Source organism: Crocodylus porosus, unplaced genomic scaffold, assembly GCF_001723895.1.
Source record: "Crocodylus porosus isolate Cpor-Errol unplaced genomic scaffold, CroPor_comp1, whole genome shotgun sequence".
Lineage (NCBI taxonomy): Eukaryota > Metazoa > Chordata > Crocodylia > Crocodylidae > Crocodylus > Crocodylus porosus.
In genome coordinates, this window is record NW_017728931.1 from 36656090 (window position 1) to 36665031 (window position 8942).

The window sequence follows — 8942 nt, forward strand, 5'->3', positions numbered from 1 at the left end:
AGTTCATGAAGAAGCAGGAGCAGGCCTCTTCCTGTCCCTTAATCACACACACTCAGACCACACCTCCCATCTTTAAATAGGAAAGAAAATCCACCTCCCAGGCATTATAAAGTTCTCCAACACAGAGGAAGTGTAGGGAATTAGCCCAATCTGCCCCTGCACCAGGCACGTGGCACCACCCGCCAGCCACATAGCTGTATTTTACATATGGATGTGTAGTACTAAATGCTGTGCTCCTGAACTACAGTGAAGGCATGAAACACAGATGTTCTTGACACTAGTAAGAACACTGGAGCTGACACCCTTTTTTCCTTTGGTCTTCTCCTCTTCCCAACTCTATTCTGTGTGGCACAATCTTGCCTTATTTGTCAACTCATTTGCCAACCTTGGCGATATGTAAAGGCAATAAGAGGCATGTGTGCGCGACAATTAAAAGCGGGCTAAATGCTTTTGCGCCACTTTAATGATGTCAGTGTTGGTTTCCTGTGCCTGCAGCCATGGAGCGAAGCACCAGGCTCCATGCAGCATCACGGCTCTGCAGGAAGCTCTGCAGGCATTCTGGCAGCAGCACGGGAAGGCAGGCTCTGCCCAAGAAAAGCGGCGAGCCTGATTTCCCCACCCCACCTCCAGAGCCTGCTTGCTTGTTCAAGCTGCATGGGGGGCCAGTGCTTCCCTCCATGGCTGCGGTGTGCCCCAGGACAGCCCAACCTGGGTGCCTGCAGGTGGGTGCTGCCTGGTGGGGGCCCACTACTGCTGCTGCGGGAAACACCAGCCCCCCCCCACAGCCCAGGGACCACTCCGCCCACTGGCAGTTTGCCCTCCCTTCCCCGCCACCGGAGAGGCAGGTAAGTCAGCGGGGTGTGTGCATGACATGGGAGGTTTAATCAGCCATAAAACTGAAGAGGCATTTTTAAAAACCTACTGCTTCTGTTTAGGGTCCCTGTTTCATCTACACATGCCCCTGAACTCCAGGAAACAAGGAAACGCAGTTTGGGAGGTTGTAAGGCACAAAACATGTTCTTAATGTCTAAAGCAAAGAATCTTTCTCTTCTTCCCACCACATATCTTTACCTTTCAAAAGAAACCAATGTTGTCAACCTCCTAACAACATTGTCTAGACTTGTTATCATTGGTATGTTTTCCATTCCTTCATCAAGCATGTAGGCTTGAACATTTTTCCATCAAATTAGGTGTCACAAACCATAATATCTAATCTCTACAAGTATCTATATCTAATTTCTGTATGGCCTCCCTTACCACACAATGGCCCTTTTTTGCTGGAGTACATAGACTTTGGTGGCGTCCAACAAATTCTATATCTAGAAAGGAATCTGACCTCAGACATTTTGTTTAATATTGGACTGCGATGTCTCCAAGCTATTTGATTGGCTTCTGGCCAGGTTTAGAGGATTCCAAGTATAAATACATTCAGGGGATAGTATGGCATCAGAGTATTGGTTACCTAGCACTTTTCTTCCTTTCTGGCTTTCTTCATAAATCCCAAGGAACTCTGCTCTGTAGTTCTGACAGGTACTTTACTACAAGCTTTGCCTGCCTCGTGGGGACACTTTGAGCACCCAGGAGCACTTCAAGCTTTTCAGGTGGCTTGATGAGGGTGTGGATAAGATAAACCCCCTGGGCTGTTCTAGCCCCATTTCAAATGGGCCTTCTGCAGAGAGGAGCACGCTGTCATTAAAAAAAAAAAGCAGAGGATTAGACAGACAGTTAAGCACTTTAAGCACTTCATACAAAACTTACCAATTAAGATTTATCCATAGGAAGGCCAGGTTCTTTGGGTAGATGTGATGTATTTTATTAGATCAACTGAGTAGTTGGAAAAAAGATCTTAGCAAGCTTTGGGGTGCAGTCATCCTTTTTCAGGTACAGGGACTCTCTGCTATTCTGACTTCCTTTGCCTGAAGAAGGGTGATTGCGCCCAAAAACTTGCAAAGAGCTTTTTTTCAACTACTTGGTCTAATAAAATATACAACATCTACCCAAACAACCTTGCCTGCCTAATCTATCCTTAGACTAACACGGCAACAATCAAAAACCCAGCAAGATTTATCCATGATATTCTAGAAAGTCATCTGTTTTGTCCTGGGTGCTGCTGCTCCTTTTTTCTAGGTGTTGCCAGAATTGGTTGTTTTAGGATACTTGACAGAAGGCAAAAATTCAGGCCACTGGATGGGAAAACACACAACCCAAGGGCAAATTTTGTCTCTGCTTCAGGATTTAGTATAGTTCCTATGGGCAGGAACTCCAGCCTTCCCCAGGACTCTCGTCTAGCAATCACCAACCTTTTAAGGCTGAGGGCTGAATGAACCCAGTTTGCATAAGAGGCAGGTGGGAAGGTGAGCACTAGGACCTAGCTGCTGCCACTACTTTTCCCAGTGGTGGCACAGGGAAAAGGCCTGCCTGCAGCTGGCACTTCTCTCCATGACAGCATAAAAAACTGACTGCTGCCAAAGACCCCACCACCCAAATCTGCCAAAGTCCCATATCAGTGGACTAGATAAAATGGGTCTGTGGGATGTGGGTTGCTGACCCTTCCCTAGTGCATGGAATAACACCTGTGGAGCACTCTGATGCAAGCATGGGATTTCACAAAATGTTTGATGTCATGAACACATAAACCCCCAATAATCCAGCTACTGTAGGCAAGAAGGACAATGTTTCAGATGGGTCTGCTTACTCAGCGTGCCATGCCTTTCAGGTAGGACAGTATGATTTGGCAAATCTGGCAAATGACTCAGCCCAACCCTGACAGCTGGACCAGATATATGATGGAAAAATACCTTAAGCCTCTCCCCCTACCCAAAAAAACACAAAAAGAAAAACTATGCAGCTGGAGCATTCACACACTAATTGAACTGGATGGCTTGTGACAGTTTATTCTTTGACACTAACCTCTTACTGACCTGTCCAGCCTTGGGCAAGAAGCTCAGCATGTTTTTGAGGAAGGCAAGTCACCCATTTAGAAAGCCCACAGCTGAGGACAGAAGAGGAGCAACTTGTGTGCTATGAACACACAACGGAATCCAATTCAATGTTTGCCAAATGGAAAAAAAATCAGCATGAAAGAGTTTTGAATGGTGTGAGGGATTGTTAGAGAATAAAAACAAAGTCACTAGTAAGAAATATGCATCTTTTTAATCCCAGCGTATAAACAGGGGCTTTTTAAATATATGGGATAGATAAATATATCCTACAGCAGCTTTAAAAAAAGCCAGACTGTATAAAACAGCTGTTGCAATAGATAGAAGAGTCGTTTCCCCCAACACTGAAGTTTACAAGCTCTGCTACAATTAAAATGGACAACATCCAGCTGCAGGCAGCCAGGCACAGAATGCTAACACAAAGCAGGAATAAGACACCCTCACACTTCGCCCTGCGTGCTTAGGTTGGGAATCATAAGTCTGTGGAAAGGAGCAGTTACTCTTCTTTATTATACTCAACCTATTTCAAGTGAATTCAGTGCTGTAACTGTTCTGCTGATGACTGCAGCTCTCTTTCCATGGAAAAGGTATGATACAGCAGCCAGCAGTTGTGCAAGCATCCTCACCTCTGCTCCCCTGGAGACAGCATTTTTAAGATTTGAACATTTCAATCTTTAGGGCCGTTTAAATCTCTGACCCCTGCTGAGACCATTGACAAGAGCACCAATCTCTCCTACTCAGAAGCATATACTGCATGCCAGAGTGCTTTGGAAATCAGGCAAGCAAGCAAATTGAACTGGTAAGTTACTCCTGAACAGAGCAGTCAGAAATATTGTTGCGTGTCCTTTAAGAATTCTTTACCTTTTTCTCGAACATATTCATTCTTCAGTGCGGTCAGCTTATCCATGGCAGACAAGCATTTTTATAAGAACACAGCAAGTAGTTAGGGGCAAGCTCTGGCCGCCAAATTTATCATTTCATTTTTTACTGAACAGCTTCCAGAGACCCAACCAAAACTGGGGCCCAGTTATTTTTAGGCATTGTGTGTAAAGGCAGAGAGAGACACTTAGTCATGTTAGTCTGAAGACAGGAAGAAGGCAAAGTAGAGGCTCACTTTACAGATTAACTGTATCAGTTTCATGGGCAAAATCACTACCCTCTCTCTTCCTTTCATTCCCTTCTGCCCCACTTCCTTGTCTTTTATATTTAAATCATACCTAGTTTATGGTCTGCTTTCTGTATGTCCATTTGTACCATCTGACAAAGTGAGCTGTTGCTCACAAGTCTCTGATTCAGTTAGTTTTAAGATGCACCTCTACCCTGCCTTCTGCATAAGAGAGCATGAGACCACTGCTGCCCTGAAGAGTTTGCAACCAAATTAGACAGTGGTGTTGGAGGAGTGGAAATACTAGCTCCATTCACCGTCTGTAAAATGAGAAGACAAAGGAGCAGATGCGCTGCCCAAGATCACAAAGGAAATTGGCAGCAATTGTAGGAAATGAACTCAGTTATTCAGAGTCTCAGCCCACGGCCTTAAACACAACAAGATTCTCCTCCTGACAGTGTACATCTCTGCTTTCATTTACCCCTTTTATACCTCTATGAAAATCACACCTTCACGCTGGTCTCTTCTTCCTTCTCAAGAATCCTGAGAAGTCATGCATTTTGCAGCTGGAGTCAGCCACGAGGCCCCAAAGTGTCCTGCTGACATAGGACTGCCAAGTATTGGTCTCTGAACTGTTCCTTTAATGCTGCATGTGGCCTTAAAAGCATGTTTCATTAAGGACTCTGAGGACTGACCCTCCAACTTCTAAAATCAACACCAGGAGAGTGGGAGTGTTGGTTTCCTGGTGGAGACCAGTTTAGAGCTTTGAGACTCTCGAACAGCTTCCAGTTAGAGAACTTGGTCCCTCCCACCCACAGCAAAAAACTCCCAGTTAGGCTCCAGAGCAGCAAGAGACACGCAGATGAAGCCCGCTGCGCCCCTGCTCCCCTGAAGCCCCCCAGAGATGCCCCAGCAGCCGCGGAGCCCCCCGCCGACCCCCAGCACAGCTGGAGGTAAGCGGGGCCCATGGTGGGAGGGGGTTAATTCCTTAGTGAGTGGGAGGAGGTGGCTGAGTGGAGCCGGGCCGGGTCTCACCCCGCCCAGGCCCCTGCTTGGCCCAGCCCCCCGGGGAGCCACGAGACCGGAGCCACGCGAATAGGCTGCGCAAGCAGGCGCGCTTATCTGCCGGTGCGTGACTTAGTGCGGAGTTTGCGCAGGAGGGTGCGCGGGAGGACCCGAGGCCCTGCCTGTGAGTCCCTCAGGGTAGACAGTCCCAGCCATAACCAGCCTACCAGAGGCATGACACGGATGGGCACGCGCCGCACCCCTCGGGTCCTCTCGGGCTCTGTGGCCCCCACCTCTGGCACCTCAGAGACGGCCACCCAGACGGAGCCCATGGTGCCGGGCTCCACACAGACAGAGCTTCTGGCTCTCAGCTGCAGGGGCTGCCTGTCCCTTTTTCAGGCTCTGGGGCCCAGGAGCATGGCTACCTCCCCATGTGGGGCCTGCTCCCTACTGGGGTCTCTGGCGCGCCAGCTGGAGGAGCTCCAGGCCACAGTCCAGAGACTGTGTGCCATCAGGGACTGTGAGCAGGAGATCGACTCCTACTGCCAGGCCCTTCTGCCCCAGGAGCCGGTGGGTAGACCACAGTCTCTTTCCAGGAGAAAGGAGGACTCTGGGACCTCCCGCTCTGCCCAGTCAGGGGCATGGACCAAGGTGGTCAAGGGCCCCAAGGCCCGCCGCACCAAGGCCCCTCCCTCGCCAGAGCTTAGCAACAGGTATGCACCTCTTGCAGCCCCAGCAGAGCCTGCTGAGGTGCCAGCTCCCTCAGGCAACACGGCCTCAACTGCAGCTACCACCCCTGCTCTCCCCAAGGCAAAATGTAAGGTGTTTGTTGTGGGAGACTCCACAACAGGAAGACCTGTGGGGTCTTCTGAGGTCCCTTCCAGCCCTAATGTCTATGAAATCTATGAAATCATTTCATGGGACAAAGACCTTAATCCTTGAGTGTCAGACTCTACACTCTGATCTGGTGATACCTTTAGTTTACCAGCTTGTGAAATGGCCATTGTATAACATGTCTTGACTGTAAAAAGTGGAAGCTCGGATTTTAATTCAAGTAACTCTCAATCCTGTAACAAACCTATTATTTCAAGGGCTAGCCTTTTCTATGCAGGAATATTTTCCTAGTTAATAGCCAAAATGAACCAAATGCTTCAGCCAAGAGGTCTGGCAGGATGGAGTGGTTTTCCTTCTGGCTGCTGTACCCCTCCAGGCTCTGAACTACTAGCATAAGAGCCATCATCACACTATTAAAAATAGTTTTCTTTACAATATCATGGTCTGGGAACAGCAAGAAGTTTGATTAGCTTGAGATCTTTACTTTTAGCTGTCCCTGGATGGAATTCAAAAGAAAAGAAGCACCTTTGTCAATGATGTGCTCAGTTTAGTCTCATGTAGATAACCAACATTTGCTTGGTATGCTTTTAATAGGGTGAGAGTTAAAGATTACTGTAGCTATTCCTACCTTATCTTCCCAGCAGAAAGTTTCAAGAAAGCGTTTTACTGATGAAGCTTTTGAATTCTGGTATAACTTCCTGCTGCATAACATGCATCACTCCCTCCTATAGAGCACCAGAGCATGGAGGAGAAACCAGCAGCTTTGCTAACTGAACATACTTGTACTAATGCAGAGAAGTTTTACCTTGGCTGTAGGCAGCTTCTGTTAGCTTGGAAAGCTGTTTCTTTGGCTGTTCTTTTGAAGTTTCATGTCCATCACAATTTGCCTGAAGTGCACATGGTTGTCTCTCTGTAGAGAGAAGTACAGTAATGCTTTTCAAGCTATAGTTTAAAAAGCATCGTCAGTAACATAGTCTACATAAAAGTGCACTCTTTGAAAAGCAAAATAATGGATTTCTAAATCCTGATGACAAGCTAGTTAGATAATAGTCTTTGCTCAGGAAGAGATACTGGCATTTTAAACCTTTCTAATGAAGCCATTTGTAGTGGAAGGCATGAAGGGGAGGGAACAAGAGTGAAACGCCCTGCTGAGCACTTGTCAGCAGCAACAAGGGCCGGTTGCAATGTTGGGGTACTAAATATATTTCACCTGGACTTGAGCCTGAGAAAGATTGGAAAAAAAGATTTGCTAGGAAGAGAGGTAGAGAAACAGGGGTAGCATACAGCACATACTCACGGTACAAGGAAAGACTCTTATGGCACATCTCCTTTTGAGAGAGAAAACCACTCTTAGTGGGGTATTTTAGTTCTCCATCAATGTCCAGTAATACTTATTATTTATTATTGTCTCTACAGTTCTTGTTCCCCAGAGCATTCAAAATGCATTTATCTAGAGGATGGTGCTGGATTGTACTAACACAAAATACCTCATACCGTAACATCATCTTTAGATCTGTGTGTACCAAAAGTGAAAATATGACAAAAAGGACTTTTTACTGAAGGGAAAATGTGTGAAAATTAAGGGTTTTTTGCTTTTAAATTGAATATAAAAAGTTCATAAGAGCACTTAACCCCCCCTTTTTTGAAAAACAAATTTAAAAAGGAAATTTCAATGAAAATGCTTAAGCTTTTTCTTAGTTTTTCCTGCAGAAGATGGTATTTTTCTATGGGCTAAACTGAAACATTTGACTACATCTGATAAACTGTAATTTATAACATATTTTGCGTAGGAGCAGAAACGTTACCTTTTATCGTAGATATGATCCAATTCCAGATGACTCTCACTCTGGTGTAGACCCCTGGATTCTTAGGCCTGGTACAACCAACACCCCAGCTGATGATACCATAAAGAATAAATGGGCCCTGTTCTTTATGGCAAGCCAAGGGGCTACCAGAATCCCCCTTAAAAACAGAAGTGAGAACTAATGGACCTTTTACAGAACTCTTGCATTCATTTGTCTACTATGCTCAGCCACAGAAGTGAAGAGCAGTTATATAGATCACATTTGCTAAAGGAAAAAATAACTTGAGGTTAGAATGGTCGAGTGTCAACTACTGCTCCTGGTTTCTTGGCTGCAGGTGTGTTTGGAATGACTAATGTGAAGAATCATATCATCAGTAAGGCAATGTGGGTTGGAAGAACAATTGTAGGATTAGGAATCAGGAGGTCAAAAGAGATGCCACATTTTGTGTCTTATTGGTTTCATTTATCGTTTGTTCATAAAAGATTAAAGCAGGGGCACGAAATTATTTCAAGTAGAGGGCCACTTACCGAGTTTTGGCAAGCTGTTGAGGGCCACATGGGTAGCTCTGCCCCTGGACAGGTGCCCCGCCCCCTCATTACCATCTTGTGACCAGAAGTCCTGCCCCCTAACCCCTGAACTTTCCCACCAGACTTCCCTCCCCTTGCCCCCAGAAAGACATTCAGCAAGGGGTTTTGCCATCAAAAAAATACCAAATTATTATATATAAATACCAAGGAATCAAAAAAATACCAAATAATATTCTAAAAAGCAAACATCGACAATTATCATTAACTGATTTCAAAAAAATATTTTTGTCCTGATTTACACGTGTTTGTGTAGTGGACTGTAAACTCCTGTGCCATTCACCTGTGTGTTGAGTCCATGGAGTCTTTTCTGACTTCATTGTTGCTTTAGGGAAGAAACAAATTTGTTAGTGGGTTGGACTCTGGTCAGCTTTCCAGGACAGCTCAGCTGCCACATCTTTGTTGGAAAATTACTTTAATTAGGAGGAAGATGGTTTGTCCCGTCTCTCCTGGTGCCTTCCCTTGGTCATCCCCATTGTTTTTCCCACTTGGGGCTCCACCTCCCCTACACCCCGACTAACGCCAACCATAGATGTTGTTTTCTAGACTACCGGTGTTGGTATCGTGTACACTTTGGTGCCTTGGCCCTTTAAATTTAGGATGGTGGTATCAGGATGTTTCATAGATTTCATAGACATTAGGGCTGGAAGGGACCTCAGAAGATCATCGA

The 8942-nt window shown here is 45.8% G+C and overlaps 1 long non-coding RNA gene across 1 annotated transcript; it reads right to left on the bottom strand.

The window, feature by feature from the left end:
• Window positions 1-1339: 1339 nt before the first annotated feature.
• On the bottom strand, window positions 1340-6939 carry LOC109316063. Its single transcript, XR_002102658.1, has 3 exons — window positions 6689-6939; window positions 2911-2992; window positions 1340-1686 (listed from the first exon to the last, which is right to left on the bottom strand). It is a non-coding gene; the product is annotated as an uncharacterized LOC109316063 (long non-coding RNA).
• Window positions 6940-8942: the final 2003 nt, after the last annotated feature.